Genomic DNA, 23,389 nt, shown 5'->3' on the forward strand with positions numbered 1-23,389 from the left:
CAAAGTGCCAATGGAAACATTTCAGTGCTCTTGTTTGGGTAGAATCCATATCTCTTATTCCAACAACCTTGCCGTTCTCTGCTTTTCATTTTTCATTGGGGACACATTTGTTTCACTTTTCAGAACTCTTAATAGAAACACTGGCAAGTAGTGTTACTAACACTTTTTGTTCCTTTAAATATCTGCGCTTTGAATATTAAAGTTTATGTCCATACCAGTCTGATTAAGAAAAGAAATCTGGAAATGGAAAACATGCCAGCTCCATCAACATTTCTCCTGAAATATATCAACTAATTCCAAGAAAACAAATGTACAATACTTAAGACTGGACTTAAGAAAGCTTGCTAGTAACAAATACATGTGGTCATAATTTTATTTCTGTTTCAGTAATGTATGTTTTCATATTGTTTTAATTAGGTTGTAAATTGCCTCAAACTTCTTGGTATGAGAAGGAACATTGCCAATCATTTAATAAAGTAATAAAAAGTTGATATTTTGTGTGTTTGAATAGTTTATTTATTTTAATTTTTCTATTTTCCATATTAGAATACTTAGCCATTAATACTTAGCCTGTTTATGGAGCAGGTGACAGCTGTATCTAGAAGGACCTGTGCTCAACTTTGCCTTGTGTACCAGTTAACACCCTTTCTTGGATCAAGAAGACCTTCTTTCCATCACTTATGATTGTCACTGTTCATCTTATATCTCAATTAACTATTTATTTTATATCTTCAGAAACAGAAAAAAATTCTTTAAAAACAAAGAATGAAAAAATAAATTTTAAATTACATCATTTCATCATTTTGATTTCTATAATTAACATCGTTTCATCACATGTTGTCATAGAGCTAATGGCATATTAAGAGGAAGTTCAACCAATAAAATGCTATCAGAATAGATGTGTCATGACAACCAATATATAAAAGGCAAATATGAGATAATTATTAGTTATCAGCTGTGTGAGAAAATTGCCAACAGATACTGGAGATGACAAAGCTGATGCTTCATTTGGTAATTTAATTTTGATTATTTTAATAATTAAAAAGTTTTGCTGCTTTCCTGTTAACATTTTAATGGATTATGGCCATGATCTATAACAGTGGTTCTCAACCTTTTTAATGCCGCAACCCCCAACCGGTTGTAAGTTGAGGACTACTCAACCGGTCATAAGTCAAGGACTACTCAACTGGTGCAGCACCGTTTGCAGAATGGGACTTTTGGTGGGCTCAGCAGGGCAGGGACAGCCTGGACAATTCCTATTGGCTTTTGAAAGCCAATAGAATTAGACTCTATTCAGAGAGTCTATTCTATTGGCTTTCAAAAGCCAATAGAATAAAAGGGAGTAGCACAGCTAAGGAAAAGGGGAAAAAATGGCGGACTGCGTTGTTTGGCGACCCCCATGAAATGGGCGTTCGACCCCAAATGGGGTCCCGAGCCACAGGTTGAGAACCACTGATCTATAAGGAGTGTATATGATATTTCAGCCTGAAAAGTTCTCTTCCCTTCTTTCTTTCTCTCTTTCTCAATGTGAAAAAGGCACTGAACATTTCAAATGAAGAATCAGGAAAAACAGGGTTTTTTTTTTTTAAAGAAACAAAATGCATTTAATACTGGTTTAGAAATAAACTGATTTTAGTCTTCCTCAGTTTAAAGTGTAAATATTTTAAAATATTTAAAGACATCTAATGTTATTTTTAATGTAAACCAAAACAGAAATATCTATTAGTAGGTTTAATCAACACATCTAGTCAAATATTGAAATGAATTGAATCGCTTCAGAAAGGTCTTTTTTTGGTTCTATGAATGAAGAATGAACCTGTAAGACTAACCTGAAACTAACTGGACCTTCTCAAAGTGTTGAGTACTTCAGAGCTTTCCAGAATGTCTACAAACATTTGCCATAATTTTACTAAATTATGGAATAAGTAGAGTGGGAATGTTACAGTCTAAATCCAATAGTATTAATTCTTCAATGCTTTGTGATCTATTGCCCATAAAGGGGCAATAAAATGATAAAGAGCAAAAAATAGATAAAGAGAAGATAAAGAGAAGAGTGAAAGAAATAAAGAGAAAAAGAGTTATTTTCTCTCAGTCTGCCTGCATTTTGAAAAACTGCTACTCTGAGCTCATTTCCTTTTGCCTTCCTTCCTATGCATAGATACACACAGCACTTTTGGACTCTGGGCTTTACTTATTCCCCAAATCTGTCACCTACAAATAGATTTATTTTCTTTTAAAAGTTTCATTCATCATTGCTTTCTGGTCCTGGAAATGTTCATACAACCACACAAAATTCTTCAACCCTCCAACAGAGAAGGTGGAAAATGAGACTTGCCATGATTTGCTATTGCTCCAGTTACTACACACTCTTCTGCGGAGAACTGGAGAGATATCTCTAAATCATGAAACATTTTTTGGATTTACACAACTGTTTCAAAAATGAAATAAGGACAACCAGCAGCATTAAATATGCAGCATGTCTTTTGATTTCTATGTAAGTGCCTCTCTTTCTCTCTCTCTCTCTCTCTCTCTCTCTCTCTCTGTATATGTGTATACATTCATGCATGCAAGTAGGCTATTTCTGTACAATACGCATATGTGTTATCTTGGTGATATTCATCCTGTTACTTTACTTAGTTAGGAATGTGCCTTGACCGTTCATGCTGCACATTTTTAACTGCACAGGATTTAGAACAGTGGTTCTCAACCTGTGGGTCGGGAACCCATTTGGGGTCAAACAACCATTTCACGGGGGTCGCAAACAATGCAGTCCGCCATTTCCCCCCTTTTCCTTTTTGAAAGCCAATAGAATAGACTTTCTTGAATAGAGTCTAATTCTATTGGCTTTCAAAAGCCAATAGGAATTGTCCAGGCTGTCTCTGCCCTGCTGAGCCCGCCAAAAGTCCCATTCTGCAAACAGTACTGTACCACTTGAGTAGTCCTCGACTTACAACCGGTTGAGTAGTCCTCAACGTACGACCGGTTGGGGGTCGCGGCATTAAAAAGGTTGAGAACCACTGATTTAGAAGAAAATGAATGTTTCTCTTTTTATTCAGTGCCTCACAGATGGAAACAATGAGAAGTCAAAAGATTTTCGGAAGTATCACACTATCTTTAATGAGGTGCCAAGAGCTGAAATGGAAGGTATCTGTTGGCACCAAATTCAAATATAGTCTCCAGATTTTATTTCCCACAGTGAACATATTGCAGATAGACTTGATGTGTTGATTTGTGCATTTATATTACTGTTTGAACAGATTATTCCTCTTTCAGCAATAAGAATTAATCAAAGGTGTGGCAGGCACAATGTGTGAAAAATAGCACAAGTTATCACCACACAGATGGTTTGAAATAGTAACCAAATTTAATAAGAAGCTCAGTCCGGAAAGATTCATTTCTAGCAAATATTTCTCAAAGTATGGCAGAACAAGAACTATAATTTATTTATTTATTTACTTACTTACTTAATTAATTAATTAAATTTGTATAGCTGCCAAATTCAACCAAGTGACTCTGGATGCCTTACAATTCTAAAATTCTAAAACAGTTTAATATACATTAAAACAATAAAAACATCCACAAAATTAATAAGTATGAACTGCACCTATGATGATAAATCAACTAATAGTAAAGCCAAGTAATGGCTTCAATACTAGTTGTTAATATTAGTATTCACACCTTCCAAACCCCAGGACTTGGTACATTTGAGGTGCAATCTTAATCTGAGGAACAGGAATAATGAGCAAACACTAAAACTACAATTATTCTTTTCTTTTGAATTGAAAATGATATTTGTATTAGTTTGTTTCATAGCCCATTCCACTGGCAGTATCACCTCCAATGGGGCTTATTGGTTTACCTGCCTTTAAGAGTATTCCTGTAACTGGAATCCTCTGTCTCTTAAAGTATAAATTCTGAGACTTTTGCGATATCAAATACCTACTTCAACTCTCCTGATTCTGTCCCACTTAGCATTGGCAAAGCAGGAGACTGCTAGCAAACTCGTAGGCAATTAAGAAACTAGCTGTATGGTAAGATATAGCCTATAAAAGTGTTAATGGTGGCCTCTCAAATGGGTCCAGATTATTGATTTCTCCTCAACCCCTAATCTTTGTTTGAGCACCACCACAGAGATAGATTCAGCACTATTTCTTTTTTTGTGAACTGATCTATAACTATTCAGTCATGTATGTTTGTAGCCAATCAAGTCCCCCATTTCATGACATGTTCCTCTATATTTAAACTAAAGTAAACTTTTCTTGGTCCTTTTGACTGTTCTTGGTAAATTAGAAGTCTAGTTTGTAGCCTTCGTATTTTACGTGCAAACAAGATGTTGCTTTTTGAAATCCTGGATGGCCTTGAGCAAGCAAGAAAGCTAAACAGAGATAAGCCTGGTAGGAATTAAAATGGGGATTATCTAAGACAGTGGTTCTCAACCTTTTTAATGCCGCGACCCCCAACCGGTCATAAATCGAGGACTACTCAACCAGTTGTAAGTCGAGGACTACTCAACTGGTGCAGCACCGTTTGCAGAATGGGACTTTTGGCGGGCTCAGCAGGGTAGAGACAGCCTGGACAATTCCTATTGGCTTTTGAAAGCCAATAGAATTAGATTCTATTTAAGAGAGTCTATTCTATTGGCTTTCAAAAGCTAATAGAATAAAAGGGAGTAGCACAGCTAAGGAAAAGGGGGAAAAAATGGCGGACTGTGTTGTTTGGCGACCCCCGTGAAATGGTCGTTCGACCCCAAATGGGGTCCCGACCCACAGGTTGAGAATCACTGATCTAAGAGGACCTTAGCTGAATGCTAGAAGAAGGCAAACCATTTTAGCACCATAGAAAACTATTATGGATATGTTCATCAGGACCTAACTTCGGCTTGAAGGTAATTTTATTTCAAATCATTGTGCTCAGAAAGTATTTTTCCAGGAGACACTCTTGGTTTCCTTACTGCTTCTTACTCTTTTTTTTGTTTCCATATTCAAAAATCTTAAGGAGAAAGATAAAGAAATGTATTTTGCTTGATAGCAGTAGGAGTCATCTATATGGAGGCATCCTTTGTTTTATTCTGTCCTTAATGGAAGATTTTCTCTTTTCTCTCTAAAACCATCTGCTTCATTTCTTTTTTTCGGTCTCATTTTAAAGTCCATGCTCTTTGCTGCCTTTTCAGCACACAAAGAAATTGCTCTTTTCACCTGCTTCCCTCTTCCTTCCCAATGATCTGCTTCATAAAAAGCATTTATTTTCTGAACTCAGATGTGGCAAAGTGCTGATTATATATACAGTATAAAACCCTACTCATTATTTTAGGCATTCTGATGCTAATTTAATGCAGCATAATTCAAACTGCATCAAATTAATGTCAAACTGTTAAATGCTATTTGGGGCACTTGTCTGACAAGTTTGACAATGCTTACTCATCAGTCACTAGCTCTGTGAGTATATGCATATGTATGTATACACACACACCACCATATATGTATACACCCAGAGAAACATTAATCCACATTATTGTAGACATTTGTTTAGGAAAATAAAGGAAAAATATAGACTCATCAGTTTTTGCCATTTACTGGTAATGCTTTACCTTTTGTATTAATAATTTTGAATTTAGCAGAGCTGTTTGATTTTTTAAAGGGTCTTAACAAGATTTAAGGGGTCTTAACAAGATATTCTGACTCTTCCTATGCTTCCAAATATTTCATATAGACAAATAGTATTATTCACAATTCGGAATAGCTTTCTTTTAATCAAGCCACAGCATAAGAGGAAAGAAACTTTGTCTGCCATGGACCATAAAATAAAGGTAGTGTAAGATGTTTTTAACACTGACATCTCTACTATATGTAGAATGTGAATAAAATACCTAGCCTGGCCTTTTTTTAAATCCTATGCACATAAAAATGTATATACTGGGGATTTTATTTAAAAAAAAATCATAGATTGTTATCGAAGCAGATTAAAATACATTTGATAATAGAAAAATAAGAATATGAATAATCCATCTGCTGAATTATTTTCTTTCGTATTTCTTTATCAGGAAAGCAAAGTCACCTTCAGACACCTTTTCTTGGCAGTCTCTACCAAATATTTAAAGAAAAATGACTGGAAAAAATAGCATGTCACGTGCTGAAAATACATTTCCCAAGAGACTCACGGACCACTTCTATGTGATATCTTTTGAGGCATTTGAAGAAGGCTAAACATACCCAGTTCTTTCTTTCCGTAACATTTATTTTCTAGTCTCTGGGTAAGCTTCATTGTCATTCCCTGAACATGTTGGTCTGAATGCTTCTTAAAATGTATGTCCACTACCAGACATTGTACTTGAGGTGGGGACTGCCAAATCAGAGCAGAATGGAACAATTATATCCTGTGTTTCATATACACGTGGCACAACATAGGACAGGGGTGTCAAACTGCCAGCCCACGGGCCGGTTGCATCATGCAAAAGTTGCACCCACCCCAGCTCCAGCAATGCAGCGTGATGCAGCAAGTTTGATACCCTTGATATAGGAGAACAAACCCATCAGGACAAGATTCAGCAGTCCTTCTGCATTTGAAAGACAAAGGCCACTCTTTGGAAGACAGTAAAGTCCATATTTTGGGCAGAGAGGACTGCTGGTTTGAAAGAGGGGTCAAAGAGGCCATCTGTGTCAAAATTGAACAGAGGGGGAGCGATATAACATCATCTGTCTCCAGTCTACAATACAGTCCTTTCAGCAGTTCCAAAAACACTCATTTGCACTACTCAGGTGATCCTTAGGACACAGATAAATCTCCAAGTGGTCTGAAGGACTCTCTAAAAGAATGCAAATGACCAGCTGACAGCAAGGAATATAAATCCTTCCATTCCCCGCCCTCCAGTCAAAGCTGAAGAAGCTTATTGGTGGAGAAGCGAAACGTCTTCAAAGGAAGCAAGAAAGTCCAGCTGCATCTTGAAAAAGCATCTTTGGGACATCCTGTGCTTCAGAAATTATATTTCCTTTGGCACACCCAAAACTGCATTTGTCTTCTTTGCAGTCATATTACAATATCTGCTAGTTCATATTCAGTTTGTCATCAGTGACTGGCTGTAAGCTCAGAGAATATACCGGTGCAGTGTCTGATTTTTTAAAATATAAATCAGGGGGGTCAAACTGGCAGTCCATGGGCAGGATGTGTCATGCATAGGCCATGCCTACCCCAGCTCTGCAAAGGCAAAAAACGTCACAATACATCACAATACGTCACATGACGCGATCGAGTTTGATATGATACTGAGCTTCAATGGTTAGATGGCCTAGATCAGTGATGGCGAACCTTTTAGAGACCGAGTGCCCAAACTGAAACCCAAAACTCACTTATGTATTGTCAGGTGCCGGGTGGGCATGGCCCATTGACTTTGTGTGGCCAATTGGGTGGGTGTGGCTGTGGTGGTAATGGCAGACTGGGTGGGACTAAAAATTTCAATCAATTTCAACTTTGCAATATCTTTTTTTCCCACGAGAAGCTGAAATTGATTGAACCTTTTTGTTTTCAACATGGCGGCAGACGACTAAAGCGAAAAGGTTTTATAAAACCCAACTGAAGGCCTAGGACTGGGGCAATGGCGCACATGCACATAGAGAGGGCTCTGCGTGCCACCTGTGGCACCTGTGCCATAGGTTCGCCACCACGGGCCTAGATATTGGTATTTTAAATAGATCTTTTTAAAATTTATATTTTATTATGTTTTACTAAACTAGGTGTAATGTTAATATATATTGCTAGTCCATGTATGATATGCCATATGCTAAATAAATAAATTTAGTGTTAGTGTTCCAATATCTTTATATAATCACTGTTACCAAAACAGATATCCTATACATCATTTTCTTTTTATTTTCATATCCTTCTTTAACCATACTGGATTTTTGGCCGTCCCTTTTTTCTCTTCATTAAATTATTTGCATTTGTACTTTTAGTAACTCTTTTCCCAATCTCGTTTCCCTTCCTATTTAGTTTCTCCTGGCAGTGAACTTTTATTTTATTAAAATAAGTCTATTAAAATAGTCTTTTTAAAAAAATTATTTAAAAAAAATTAATTTCCTCATTTCAAGCTGTTTCCTAGAATGAAGAACTGTAACATTAGATGGACACTTTTCCTCAGCGTTTCTGGAGAAAACAGATTTAGATAAGGCTCATTGGGCAACTTAACCAATGACTATTCTTCAAGAGTTGTTGTAAGGGATGGAAGAATAAACCAGCCAAAACTTAGAAGAAAGGGTGATATATATATATATATGTTTTCTGAGGTTTTCGCGGGTATTTGTATATAGGTCTTTGGTTGTTCGGGTTTTCTCCCGCGTAAAATTGGAAGTGTCTTGGCGACGTTTCGATGAAGTCCCATTCATCATCTTCAGGCTGGTGTTTTCAGCTTCGTGCTTTGAGCAGCAATGAAAACACCAGCCTGAAGATGACGAATGGGACTTCGTCGAAACGTAGCCAAGACATTTCCAATTTTATGCGGGAGAAAACCCGAACAACCAAAGACCTACATACAAATACCCGCCAAAACCTCAGAAAACATATATATATATATACACATTTCTAAAATTTGGAACGCTAGCAAAGAATTAAGGGAGAACTGGAATAGCTATTTCGAACTGTTTAGCTCTTTTCAACCAGACATACCCTTCTGAGATTCGAACCTGGGCTGTCTGCATGTTAGGCAGCTGTATTAACCTCTAGGCCACAGGTTCTTTCTCACTTTTGCCAGCTGTGTTAGGGAGGGAAGAAACAGGGGAGGAGTTATCTAGATTTCTCTCTCCCATATTTGGGCAACAGGGTGTAACATACAGCATTCTAGATAACTCCTCCCCTGTTTCTTCCCTCCCTAACAAAAATGATCAGAGGGGCTAGAGGCTAAAACATATGAAGAACAATTGCTGGAATTGGGTATTTCTAGATTAATGAAGAGAAGGACTAGGGGTGACATGATAGCAGTCTTCCAGTGTCTCAGGGACTGCCACAAAGAAGAGAGGGTCAACCTATTCTCCAAAGGATCTGAAGGCAGGACAAGAGGCAACGGGTAGAAACTACTCAGGGAGAGAAGCAGCCTAGAGCTGAGGAGAAGTTTCCTAACAGTTAGAACAGTTAATCAATGGAACAACTTGCCTCCAGAAGTTGTGAATGCTCCAGTGCTGGAAGTTTTTGAGAAGTGATTGGACTGCCATCTGTCAGAGATGATGTAGGGTCTCCTGTTTGGGTGGTAAAGTTGGACTGGATGACCTACAACTCTATTATTCTAATAATTCTAAAATGAATGACTGAAGTATGTAGCTTATTTTTTTTTCCTGACTTCTGATCCTCTCTGGAAATTCATTCAAAAATATTCTAAATGGTACAGTGATGTCAGTGGATATATGCATGTTTCAAGATTGGCAAAATGGTGGTCACAGCATCATGGGGCAAGCTTTACTCTTTTGAATGTGGTAGTGATGTCAAAAAATATATGGGAAAATCTGAGTTTGCACTGCAGGGCTCCAACTGTCATCTTGTCAATTTTGCCTGGGTGTTAACAACACCCGTGAAACCCCTTTTCTCTTCATATGTTCCATTAAAGATTAAAAGTTGGCATTCAGAAATTATTGGGTTAATACATGTAAAGTAGTTCAAATATTTACACATTATTTTAATACCCACACAGATTTTGGGTACATTTTCTTAAGGACAGTTTTTAGAACTCAATTTTCCTTTACAAAAATAAACTTTGACATTCTTCTTTTTTGCCCCTGACTGATAGACCTCTCATTTTGCAAATGTTCTATGCCAGCTATGCCATTTTCCTGAACATGAAGTTAAAAGCTATTCAGAAAATGACAAAGGAAATGGGATATTTCAGAAGAAGGTCTGTAATACTGAGCCTTCTTTTCCTGCCCTTGCTTTAATTTGAATGTGGATGTGCTGTTAAGAAGGAGATTGCAGCTGAAAATATGCTTCATTTGTTTTCTCTGAAGCCCAGGCATGTTTACAATGCATATATCATGTAATGTTCCCATATAATTAGGATGTTATTACCTGTTGTGTTGATTTTCTTTATTAGATAAAAAAATAAGCAAAAAAAGATGACAAAAAAACCATCATATTTTTTTTTGCAGTTTTGCAAAGCTTTTTATTGTAGCTTTTAGCTTTGGATAATTGGTTGCTGTCGTAACATTGGAATTTATAGTTAATCAGTTCCAAGCGTTCATGGTTTTTAGTTGATAATATTACCATATTTAATTATTGTTATTATCTCAATCAGGGCTTAACTTTTAAACCTGCACTTGTATTTGGGAAAGAGCAATTTAAACACTCAGCAGGTGTTAAAAATCAGCAGAACTGGGAAGTTACTGATTTCTTTTTATGTCTCTCTATCCTAAATTATGAAGATGTATGATGAAATACATTTCTTACAACTTCTCTACCAAGCTACTGCTTCTTAATGTGTGTTTGCTGACATATTCTTCTACATGAAGAATTTAATCTAATGAATCATCCCAATCCATTGTTCATATAAATATGCTGAACTATTTTGTTCCCATTGCATTTTAAGTGAACTCTCCTAATTACAAGATCCCAGATTAATACAGTTCTCCCTTGTTTGTTTGTTTTTTTAAAATATGCTTTTTGTACTTTCTATACTTTTCCTGACTTTTGCTTCAAAAGGTATAACCAAACTTCAGGCTATTATGCAAATGGCATAAAGGAAAGAGATATTAATTTGAGATTGAGGACAAGACTGTAGATGTTTGGCACGCTATGGAAATAGTAGGAATCTAATACTAATTAAATCAAATGTTGAGTCTGAAGCAGTCTAGAAGAGTCAGATTTCAATCTGCTCTGCCATGAATTTATATTAAAACTCACCAATTCTGGACAATATTGGAACAGTCTCCATGCCATTCAAAAGGTTGCCATTAATTCTTTGGACACATTGTTATAGAAAACTGAGCATAAATTTTATTCACTTATATCTGTGGTGTCATCCATCTGCCTCTTGAAAATAAGTTATTAAGACTTCTGTCATGTATTAAGGTACTCAAAAAACAGTGATAACATCTGGGGGAATCAACTGTAAATTTGGACATCTTTTTAAATGTGATGATCTCATAATGGATCAGTTTGGCTCTTGTTAGCCACATACTTTCATAAAAGAAATGCCCATAGGATCATTTTATAATGCAATAGATTCTACAAATGTTTCCATTCTTGATATTTTGCCATTAGTCAAACCTGCAGGTGGCTACTGTTAATTTATTTCCTGTCAATTCCCATATGTTAGGATAAAATGGATTTCATTAATAATTGATTGATTATGTGCCATCAAGTCATTTTCAACTCCTATCAACCGTATAGATAGATATTTTCTGTGATGATTTGTCCCTAATCTGATCTTTTAACTCTTCAAACATTAACAGTTTGAATTACTTATTGAATTACTTATTGCCTTTGTAACTGAGGTCATCTACTTTCACAAAATAAATACAAGTATCTGCTTTCTGTCTATTATAAATTGTCTAAAATATTTTCTATAGAGTCTCAAACATCAAATTTTAGAAAAATGGAAGACAGTGACATTTGTAGAGGAGGCAAAGGTAAAAAACAAAGCATTACAGTACAAGTCTCTCTCCTTTTGTATCTGAATCACAATGCCATACATATTCTAAAGTGACAAAGCCAATGGTCAATTGTCAGCTTATTTATACACATGAAAGCAGGAAGCTTCTGTAGACACCCATGATGGAAGATAATTTCTCTAGCTGTCACTAAGCTCTATGTTTCCTGATGTCAAGTTCTAGTATTGGCTTTAGCATGGACAGAATATCAATAGGACTGCTCTTTGCATTGATTTAGTGTACCTCCATATGCACCCATATTATTGTTCTATACTCGAGATATTAATTCTTTTAATATTTATTATAAAGTAAAATATTATAGACTTTTCATAAACACTATCACACAAAAGCCAATACAGTTGCTGCATCAGTGAGATGGACAACATATAAATGTAATAAGTAAATAAAATAAAAAGTTGGGGAACCACAGAGTCAATTAGCAAAATACAAATGACCAAAATAATATTTAAAAAATGGGAAGAAGAATATATAACTTTAATTTATGAGAAAGAAAATTATCTGAAGGAAACTTAATCACATAAACAATTTTCTTTATCGAATGTTGCTTATATGCAATCATCTAAGAATATATACTACAATATTATGTCAATTCACAAGGAAGTGCATTTTGAAAATCATACAGACAGGAAGATGAAAGATAAAATATTAATAACAAGAAAAATAAGGCAGTATTATATTTAGAAGTGGGGAGAGCCTTTGACAATATGAAATGGGCTTCCCTATTAGAAGTTCTGGACAAAATAAACCCAAGAGAAAAGTTTTTTTGGGGGGGGTGAAAAGAGTGCTCCCACGGAGTTCAGACTGTCTCCGCTTCCCAGCTGCTTTTGTCCCTAGGGATAAAACAAGCCGCTGCAACCACCTCCGCGATTAAAGTGATCTGGTGAGTTTTTTTTTTAGAAGCGGACAGAGTTGACTAGAGGATTTAGCTTTTGCTTTCTTTGATTTTATTTGGATTTTAAGTTTAAACACTTACTTTTATGTTTATATTCCCTCTTTTTATTTTTTATTTTTTGTTGAAAGGGAAAGTAAAATGGCGATCGGCAGGCTTTTTGGTGTTTTTTTTTCCCTTTCCCCTTTTTTTTAATGATTGGAACGGAATGTGGACTTGATTATTTATAATGATTTTTTGATGTTGGGTTTGGATTTTAGAAGCTTTATTATTTTTGCTTAACTTCTTTGTTTGGTTTTTTGTACTTTTAAAAAATGGAATGGATTTTTTTTATTTAATCATTTTTTTTCTTCTTCCCTTTTTCTTTTTTTAACCCCTTTTTATTATAATGATCTCCTTTTGAAGGATTTTTTGATTTTTTGGAGTTAATCTCTCCTTTTCTTTTGCTTAATTTTTGTAATTTTTAAGAAGGAGTAAAGATTTTTTTTAAGATGGCTCCAAAGCGTCCAGTAATTCCTACAGCTCCTAAGGTGGTTTCTTCTTCGGTGTTATCATCAGCGCAACGATCCAAATCAATAGCTTCACCCTCTTCCTTGGCACAGTCAATAATGGTGAAGGATTTGCAAGATATGATGGGAAATGTTATATCTCAAATTAGGGGAGAAATGAAAGAGATTTTAGAGGAAAATAATAAGATTTTGAGGCAAGAGATAGTTCTGGCTTTAAAAGGAGTTGCCTCTGTTCTTGAAAAGCTGAACTCTCGCATAGAAGAGGTAACAGAAAAAGTGGAATTGATGGAGGGAAAATTTGAAAGCATGGAAAAAGTGATGGAAAATTTTCAAGATGAGATTCTTATGCTTCAATATAGACAAATGGAATATGCTTTAAGAATCAGAGGCTTGAGGGAGTCTGTGCAAGGAGATTTGAGAGAGATGGTTGCAAAGGACTTTGCTGTGATTTTGAATAGAGAAAAAGAGGAAATACTTAGTGAAATTGAAAAAACATTTAGAGTTAACTCTATGGTGGCAGAGCAGAAGAATTTGCCAAGAGATGTGGTAATTTACTTTGGGAAAAGATCCCTGCGCAATGAAATTATACAAGCCTTTTATAAGAAGAGGTTTCAAATTGCTTCACAAGATGTTATAATTTTAAAGGAGATCCCATCTAAAATTTTAAGAAGAAGAAAGGAGTTTGCTTTTTTAGCAGATGAACTTAAAAAGAGACGAATCTTGTTCAGATGGGATGTCCCGACTGAAATGGTGGTGAGTTACCTAGGGATACGTTATAGACTTAATACTGTTTCTAAAGCAAAAGACTTTTATACTTCGGTCCTGAGGGTATGTTCATCGCCATCTATTACATCTAAAGCTTTGGAAGAAAAGAAGGTAGAATTGCAGTCGGAAGAGTTTATACTTATGAAAATTGCGAAATCTCCGTTTGAGAGGCCTCAACAAATTGAGATGGAGGAGCAGAGGATAACTTGTGCAACATATAACTGTAAAGAAAAGGAGCAACAGAAGAAGGTCAAGGAAGCCTCACAAGTATTGGTTTCTGAATCTGCGGGAGAAGTAGGAGTTATAAACTTTTTGGAGCAACCTTTAAGGGTAGAATTGCAGTCCGAAGAGCCTATATTAATGGAAAATGGATCTCAGTTTGAGGGGCCTCAACAAGTTGAGATGAAGGAGCAGAGGACAACTCGTGCAACATATAAACGTAAAGAAAAAGAGCAACAGAAGAAGGAGATTAAGGAAGCCCCACAAGTATTGGTTCCTGCTGTGGGAGAAGTAGGATTTACAAACTTTTGGGAGCTACCTTTAAGGGCAGATTTTAAAGCTCTTCTTTCGAGGTTTATGGATAAGAGAGACTGATAAGGAATGTGTTTATTGCGGATGGAGTTGGTTATTGGAGAGAAGATTATGGAGATCGAATGAAAATTCTTATTGGTAAAGATTTAAAAATGTATAAGGGAATTTTAATGTTTTAAGTAATGTTTAAATTTGTGTTTTGGAGGGAGTTTATAAAGAAGGATGGATAATAATATAAGTATGATATGAAAAGGTTCAGAGTATATTATAATGTGTTTAATGACTGAGTTTTTTATTATTATTATTATTTTTAAGAGAAGTTAACTTGTTTAATTAAATGTATTTAGATTTGTTTAGGAATTATATGTCTTTCAAGTTTTTTTGATAGGAGAGAAGATTATGGAGATTGAATGAAAATTTTAGATAAGAAGTTTAAGTTTAAGTATTTAGTTTAAGTATTCAAAAGAGTATTTAGTATTAATGGTATATTGAATGTTTATATGTTTATTTTTGTGTTTTAGGATAAAGAAAGAGGGAGAGATTAGATTTTATATTGTAGGTATAGATATTTAAAGAAAGTAATGTTTAAATTTGTGTTTGTTTTTTATTATTATTATTATTATTAAGAGAAGATAATCTGTTTAATTAAATGTACTTAGATTTGTTTAGGATTTATATGTTTTTTAAGTTTTTTTGATAGGAGAGAAGATTATGGAGATTGAATGAAAATTTTAGATAAGAACTTTAAGTTCAAGTATTTAGCTTAAGTATTTAAAAGAGTATTTAGTTTTAATGGTATAATGAATGTATATATGTTTACTTTTGTGTTTTAGGACAAAGAAAGAGGGAGAGATTAGATTTTATATTGTAGGTATAGATATTTAAAGAAAGTAATGTTTAAATTTGTGTTTTGGAGGGAGTTTATAAAGAATGATGGATAATAATATAAGCATGATATTAGAAAATGTTTAGAGTATATTACAATGTGTTTAATGATTGAGTTTATAAAGAATGATGGATAATAATATAAGCATGATATTAGAAAATGTTTAGAGTATATTATAATGTGTTTAATGATTGCAATTATTATTTTTAGAGAAGATAATCTGTTTAATTTAATGTATTTAGATTTGTTTAGGATTTATATGTGTTTTAAGTTTTTTTTGGAAAAATTTTAATTAAGCCTGTACTCAGCTCTGGGAAGGTTGGGGGAGGGTATGGGAGGTTTGGGGAGGTGGGGGAGGGTATGGGAGGGTGGGGGGCTCTGGGGAAGGGATTTATTTTGTAAAATTTAAAAACTTTCAATAAAAAAAAGATAAATGTAATAAACATATGTTTACTTAGTTGATATAATAAGAACTGTATTAGCTTAAGTATGAGACAGTAGATATTAAGGGGAAAAGAGAGGAAATATTTGATGTTGAAATAGGGGAAATTTTGGTCATTAAATTTAAGACATTTGGAAATTAGTTGAAAATAAGGATGTTATACTGTATTATTAACTAGATGATGTAAGATGGTGGGAAATAGAATATACTCAAATAGATAAGATGTGTATCATGAATATTAGACTTTGTTATGAATTGTGATAAAGGAAACTTTGGTTACCTAAAACTTGGAAATTACAAATATCAAATGTTAAATTTAAATATTGATGGGAAACTAAAAATTGGGATAAACTATCAACAGGTCATTGATTGTCTATAAAGATTGAATGTTAAAGTAACTAGGATATGTATAAGCTAAAAATTTATTGATAAATGTAACAATGCTATTTTTACTTAATTGATATAAGAACTGTATTAGTTCAAATATGAAACAGTAGATATTAAGGGAAAAAGAGAGAAAATATTTGATTGGTAGCTTGAGATTTGTACTAAAGATTTTTGTATGTTATTGAATTATTGATATAACCCAGCCAACCACATTGCTTTTTAAATACTTAAATGTAAAATTAGAAAATTAATAAAATATTACAAAAAAAGAAAATTTTAGAGTGTTCAGAAATGGATAGATTGGCTTTAAAGATAAAAGAGAAAGAAGACTCAGTGTATTTTAGAACACGGGATAATTTCTATTAGTGGCTAGAAAAATGAGTAAGAGAGAAAGGAATGTGATATGTAATTTTGAATATATATTAGCAAGAAGAGGGCTATTGAGCAGTTAATTAACATATTGTTTATGATAATTAACTATTATCTATTATTGTTTGTTAAACACATGAACCCAGACATTATGCTGTTTGCTAAATATTGAGAACGTTATTTGGAAAAACCCCAACCCTAATCTTAACCCTAACGCAAATCCCAACCCCAACCCCAACGCCACCTTATTCCTAACCCTATAAAAACTACCGTATTTTCCAGCATATAAGATGACTTTCTAAACCATGAAAATCTTCTCAAAAGTCGGGGGGTCGTCTTATACACCCAGTCATCTTATACGCCGGAAAATATGGTAATAAAATCTATACAAAAAAAAAGTATTGCAGAGCCTTGAATCCAGCTTGGTAAAATCAAAAGTATGTCTCGGTCTTCTTATTCACATGTTTATGAAATATATATGCATATATTTGTGCCATTATGCACAAATGTGAATGGCAGTGGTGAACATTTTAATTTAAACTTATAAACTACAGGCTTATAGAAAGTAAAGTAGAGGCGGTTATTTAATTTCAGTTCAGTGACTTGTATCGCAGTACCTCTTATTTATGCCTCTGTGGCATTTATTCAACTTCAGCATCTATTTTAAAGAGCTAGTTCAGTTTTTTTGGGAAAAATTAATATTTTATACCACCACTGTAGTTTTGATATGCATGCGTAGGCATGCTTAATGGCCTTGTATAATCAAAACATTCTGTGTTCCAATTTCTGCAAATACATTCCAAAAATTGAAAATGTGAGCTACACTGGAGTCTGATTTATATCTAGAGAAATTCAGTGAGCTCAAGGGAGTCTTACAGTTATTCTTTAAGAGTTATTTTCTTACCTACATTTCTACAGTATGCAATACAATTCCAGCTTGCTCTTTCAGATCAATAAAAGAATGAGTTTTAACAGCACGCCTTTTAATACCTAAATTGAATCATTTGATTATTTACCGTAAAATATAGGGTGAAATTTTTGCAAAAAATGCTCATTTAGTACTTAAATATATATTCTTCAGGCCTTGTATTTTTTTGTTTTTATGAACTGAATTGATCAGCCATACTGCATGATGTAAAGGCCATTTTGAGACTGTTCAAAAAAAAATCCTAATTCATTGACAGACTTGAACATTGGGTGCTATCTAACAAAATAAAATTCAGTGGTGAAAAAAGTAAGGTTCTACATTTAGGCAAGAAAAACCAAATGCACAGGTATAGTTTAGGAGGTACTATTGCTCAATAGTAGTAACTGTGAGAGGAATCTCGGAATCCTAGTGAACAATCACTTACAGTAAATATGAGCCAACAGTGTGTTGCAGGTGCCAAAAAGTCCAACACAGTGCTAGGCTGCATTAACAGAGGGATAGAATCAAGACCACGTGAAGCGTTAATACCACTTTACAATGCCTTGGTAAGGCCACACTTGGAATACTGCATCCAGTTTTGGTCACCACAATGTAAAAAAGATGTTGAGACCCTAGAAAGAGTACAGAGGAGAGCAACAAAGATGATTAGGGGACTGGAAGCTAAAACTTATAAGGAACGGTTGCTGGAATTGGGTATGTCTAGTTTAATGAAGAGAAGGACCAGGGGGGACATGATAGCAGTGTTCCAATATCTCAGGGGCTGCCACAAAGAAGAGGGAGTCAAGCTGTTCTCCAAAGCACCTGAAGGCAAGACAAGAAGCAATGGATGGAAACTAACCAAAGAGAGAAGCAACCTAGAACTAAGGAAAAACTTCCTGACAGTTAGAACAATTAACCAGTGGAACAACCTGCCTTCACAAGCTATGAATGCTCCAACAGTGGAAGTTTTTAAGAAGAGTCTGGACAGCCATTTGTCTGAAATGGTATAGGGTTTTCTGCCTGAGCAGGGGGTTGACTAGATGACCTCCAAGGTCACTTCTAACTTTATTATTATTATTATTATTATTATTATTATTATTAATTTCAAATGACTGTACAATAAATTGGAAACTATTGCTATTTAGAATAGCAATGGTCAAAGCATAACATCCTCCTCCCAAGATGTTAAACTTCAATTTCCTTACACAAAACAACAAATAACAGAGAGTCATGGGATTGCAGCCCATAAACATAAACAGTACAGTACAATAATGGATCGTGCTGTTCAACTGTTGAGATATTGCATTCATTGCATATCTTCTTTAAAATATGCATATTTTAACTGAGCATGTGAACTGGTGCATTCATAGACACCTAATCATCATTCCTTTCAGGGCAACAACAGAAAGGTACTGTATAAGGAAGAATATGATAAAGAAATTAAAGCCATGAGATAAGAATAGCCAGGCTTTCAAGTGATGCCTGAGTTGCAATTCTATAATTTTGGACTCTATCTTCCCCCAGTCAAAGTAAATCTCATTACACTATTTCAGTTCAAATCAAAGAGTGGAGGGCTGTATATTCTGATTTATTTTTATATCCAAAAGGATTTTCATTGCTTAATTTTTGTTTAACAGTTGGTCTACCACTGGTGAATTAAATGTATATACATATAATATATAAGTTTTCTGAGGTTTTTGCGGTGTTTGTATGTAGGTCTTTGGTTATTCGGGTTTTCTCCCACATAAAATTGGAAGTGTCTTGGTGACGTTTCGATGAAGTCCCATTCGTCATCTTCAGGCTGGTGTTTTCAGCTTCGTGCTTCTAGGAGTAATTATCCTAGAAGCACGAAGTCGAAAACACCAGCCTGAAGATGACGAATGGGACTTCGTCGAAACGTCACCAAGACACTTCCAATTTTTCGTGGGAGAAATCCCGAATAACCAAAAACCTACATATATTATATAATTTTCAAGAAAATTAAAGCATTCTTCAACAAAGGAAAACTAAAAAAGTAATAAGGTGAAACCATGAAGGCTGACCCAAAACAAAGAAATGAATGCTATAGACAAAGAGTGATTAAGAAAGTGATTAAGAAAGGAACATGAGGTTCAAGGAACAGGAAGAGAGGAACGCAGGACAGTAGCCATTATTAAAACATTTTTTTTTCTTACAAATCCAGAGATATGCTGAAAAGTCTTCTTTGCTTTTACCTGCAATACTGTATTTTCACCCTTTCAATCTAACCACTGGATTTATCTTGATCTTCCACTTTTGACATCAGCAATTTGTGAAAGCAAATGTGTGGTTTTGGAGTCAGCATAAAGGAGGGGGAAAAAATCAATACTGAAGTTGGGATTTATAGTTATTACCAAGTAAATGGTAAAAAAATGTGAAGGAAAAAGATAGACAAAGAAATGGCACCTTTTGCACAACAAACTATATTTTATGAAAGCCTTTGAATGAAGATATGCGTTTCTTTATCCCTGGTTTAAATTTATTACTTTGAGTATATATCTTGAAGATTTTCCACTAATGTCAGTAGTAATAATTTACCTCTTTAAAAGAACTATTTCTATCTCTCAATGTTTACTTAGAAGTAAATGCCAGTGTGTTCAAGCTTTTTCCCAATTGGGTCTGCCGATTTCATTCAATTTCACATTTGAATCAATGGGGCTGTTTACAAAATATAGTTTAATTTTCTAACAAATATACAGAGTTCATGATCTGAAACTGTCTTTGGATGCTTGGATGAGATTTGTAGTCCTATTGACATATAGTACAAACTCTGACTGGATATATATATATACATATATACATACACACACACACACACACACACACACACACACATATAGTACGTACTATATCTACCCATCCTGAGGCAAAATTCTTTGAAAAGAAACCGGCCCTTGGAGTTCTTAACTGTTGGTGACCTATTGTCAAAATATTTTCAGAACTATTTTTGGACAATGTGGATGATATCTGGCATAAATCCTTTTAAGTTGTGGGTTTTATCTCTGCAGAGAAAAAATATCCTCTAAGATACCTGTTTAAAATTTGTGCCTCAAATATCTCATTCTGAGCAATGAGACTATGGCAGAAAAGAGATGTAGAAAGTGCTTAACAGATGACTATATTCTAGTGATCACCTGGAGATATTTCGGCAGCCTAGATCTGGTGGCTCTACCAGTTCTGCTGTTGGCTGTCACTAGATTGGTGAAGATTCACAGATATTGATCTGTAAAACCTATTTTCATTACTAAGATTCAGACATTACATTATTAGATCTTCACTACTGGGCAGAGGTCAAGATCCTATAGCCCAGTGGTTCTCAACCTGTGGGTCGGGACCCCATTTGGGGTCGAACGACCATTTCATAGGGGTCGCCAAACAACGCAGTCCGCCATTTTTTCCCCTTTTCCTTAGCTGTGCTACTCCCTTTTATTCTATTGGCTTTCAAAAGCCAATAGGAATTGTCCAGGCTGTCTCTGCCCTGCTGGGCCCGCCAAAAGTCCCATTCTGCAAACGGTGCTGCACCAGTTGAGTAGTCCTCGACTTACGACGGGTTGAGTAGTCCTCGACTTACGACTGGTTGGGGGGTCGCGGTGTTAAAAAGGTTGAGAATCACTGCTATAGCCTAAAGGGACCCAAATCCAGCATCACACATTTGATAAAATAAAATTTTAATTTCCCCCCTCCTCTCTCCCCCACCTCTAATTCCTAGATATCTTTCTGACTCTCTCCAATCCTGGAGCAAGAGAGGAACTGGGGAGGAGAAACAAACTAAAAAAGATAAAATGTCCAAAAGGTACAGAAGTCACAATCTGAAAGTAAGATCTTGGTCAGGACCATATGAACCCTGGTAGGACCATTAATTTTGGCTCTTACTCTTAATACAATTGAGATTTGACTAGCTGAAATATTTTTCTGGTGTAATGTGTCTACTACAAAATAATTGACACATAAGTAGAAAGCCTCACATTAAAACCTAATGACAATTTAAAATCAGATGTCAAACTAATACTAATTGTCATTATTATTACACTTTTAAAAAATGAAGCAATTTAGAATAATGGGAGTGAAAGGAAGAAAAATAGTTACTTTTTTTTAATAATTTTTTATTTTTCCAAACTCTCCCCCATACATATACCGTAATACTTATCAGATATTAACATACATTCCCTCCACACTCACATACAGATACTTTTAACAAAATGAAATAAATACATACACGTAACTTTGGTGTTGCTCGCCCATTTCCCCTTTCACCGTATCCACACTCCTTCTTTCTCCCTTTCTTCTCTTCCCTACTTCCCTCTTCTTCCTCTCCTCTCCTTCACCACTCTCCTCCCCTTTCCTCTTCCTCCAACCTTCCTACTTCCTTCTCCCCTCCTTTACTCTTTTCTCTCTCCTCTCCTTTCTTCATCCCTCTTCAGATACAATTCAGGGGTGATGTCCGAGCAACTCCTCTCTCCAAATTTCCCTATCTGTATTATATACAATAAGATTAATACTTCTATTTATCTAACCTTCTCGGTATATACTTCTATAAACATTTATACAACCTCCAGTTATTCAATACTGTGTCGCCTGGGTCTCCCTCCTTATCTGCTCCTTCTTCTTCCATCTAAATTGATGTTAACTATCTTTTAACTGTATTCTCTTTTCAGCCAATCATAAAAAGTTCCCCAAATTTCATAGTAGTCTGACTCTGTCTTATCTTTAATTGTCATTGTTAGTCTATTCATTTCTGCACATTCCAATATTTTCCCAATCACCTCTCCCTCTGGGGGGGCTTTCAGTGCTTTCCAATTTTGTGCAAACACAATCCTGGCTGCCGTAATTACATGAATAATTAAATATGTTTTTTCTTTATTGTATTTCTCTGGGAGAATACCCAACAGGAATATTTCTGGTCTTAGTTCTATACGTTGTTGTATCATCTTTTCTATCCATGTTCTAATTATATTCCAATGAGTTTTAGCTTCTACACATGTCCACCACATATGGTAGAAGGAACCTGGTATCTGATGACATTTCCAACATTTCATAGACCTGTCCTTAAACATTTTAGCTAATCTTTCAGGAGACATGTGCCATCTGTAAAACATTTTGTACATATTTTCTTTATACGCAGTCGCCATTGTCAATTTATAGTTTCTTTTCCATAATTGCTGCCATCTATCTAATTCAATTGTGTATCCAAAATTCCTTGTCCATTTTATCATTGTCTCTTTCAGTTGTTCCTTCTCTAACTCCATATGTAGTAGATAACTGTACATTTTTTTAATCCATTTTTCTTCCGTTCCTGTGAGTATTTCATCTAACTCTGTTGTCCCCAAATTAACACCATCTATTTTAACATCTTTTTCAGATCTAGATTGTATTTGCATTCTCATGTTACCAATCCATCTTTATTCCTTGTTCCTCTAATTGTTGTTTGGTTTTCAACTCCCCCATATCTGTTAATAAGTCTTTATATCTTATAATGTTTCCCATTTAAACATATTGGGGTGTATTAACGCCTCCATAGTTGAGAGCCAATTTGGAATCTTCAAATAATAATTTCTCTTTACTTTCTCCCAGACAACAAATAAAGAATTCCTTATATAATGTCTCTGGAAATAGTTATGTATTCTGTTTTTTCCATACCATATGAAAGCATGCCATCCCAACTGTAAATCATGTCCCTCTAATGTCAATAATCTTGTATTCCTCAGTAAGATCCATTCTCTCATCCATGATAATGCTGCAGCCTGATAGTACAATTCCCAATTAGGTAGACCAAACCCACCTCTCAATCTTGTATCTTGTAACATTTTTAGTTTAATTCTTGCCTTTTTTCCCTGCCAAATATATTTCAAAATTATTTTATTAAGCCCTTCAAAATATTTCTTTTCTAATCTTATTGGTATTGTTGTAAACAAGAAAAATAATTGTGGTAATATATTCATTTGGATTATCGCAATCCTTCCCATTAATGATAGTTGTACATTTTTCCATTTATCCAAATCTACTTCAATTTGTCTTTTCAATTTATGATAATTATCCTCTTTAAT

The sequence above is a fragment of the Crotalus tigris genome, unplaced genomic scaffold, assembly GCF_016545835.1.
Source record: "Crotalus tigris isolate CLP2741 ecotype Arizona unplaced genomic scaffold, ASM1654583v1 scf7180000018043.2394770, whole genome shotgun sequence".
In the NCBI taxonomy this organism is placed as follows: domain Eukaryota; kingdom Metazoa; phylum Chordata; class Lepidosauria; order Squamata; family Viperidae; genus Crotalus; species Crotalus tigris.